Here is a 970-nt window from a genome sequence, read left to right on the forward strand (position 1 = left end):
AAACTTAGCGAGCCGAGTCAAGAGTTTTGTTATCTGTATCCTTGGAAGTCTTCTATTATGTATGACTGTATGTATATATGTATTTATGTCGCTATACTCTTATACTATCTGGTTTACGTTTACCGCTTGCGTGAGTGATGCGCTTTTCTGTTTAACGCCTCGCTTTTAACTTTTTTTCAAAAGCTATGAAGCACGGACACTTCGCTGAGTTGCCGTGTCCACGTGTCGGACATATTTCGGACACGACACTTATCGACACTCGTTCGACACGCGTGTTTGCTGTGTCCAACCGTGTCTTAATAAAAAAAGTAAAAAATTCTTCTCCGGACACGCTTGGACACACCTAAATACCATCACGTGCCAGCATGTCCTGTCTTATTCTTAACATATATTCTTGAAATAAATTTAGATATAGTATATATTATTATTTATTAAAACAAAAAATAATTTAAATACTTGATATAATTAAAATAAAATATTAAAAATAATTTAAAAAATTAATTTATATTTTAATATCAATAAAATATCAAAATATCATTACGATTTATCTAAAAAATATTTTATATTTTATATGTATGTGTGTCCCTGTATCGTATAAGATTTTAAAATTCGCGTGTCGGTATGTCCGTGCATCATAGTTCAAAAGGCTCCTAGATAACACCATTTTTCACTTATACTATATTGGGATGGATCCTCTGAATCATTAAAAGAAATTGAGAGGGTAAAGTGTGATCTATAACCCTTAAATGCTCTCTCTCTCATGTTTTCTCTTGGTCCCACCTGTAAAAATGAATGGTGAGAGATTATACTTTACTCCCTCAATTGTTAAAGAAAAATTGAGAGGATCCATTCTCATACTATATATATAATTTTACTCCTAGAGATAGTAATACCTCATTACCTCTGTCTTAGGACTTAAGCGGGTGTTACAGGTTTGATTTTATTCTTTAATTTAGTTCAATTTGAAATT

Source organism: Arachis ipaensis, chromosome B03, assembly GCF_000816755.2.
Source record: "Arachis ipaensis cultivar K30076 chromosome B03, Araip1.1, whole genome shotgun sequence".
Taxonomy (NCBI): Eukaryota; Viridiplantae; Streptophyta; class Magnoliopsida; order Fabales; family Fabaceae; genus Arachis; species Arachis ipaensis.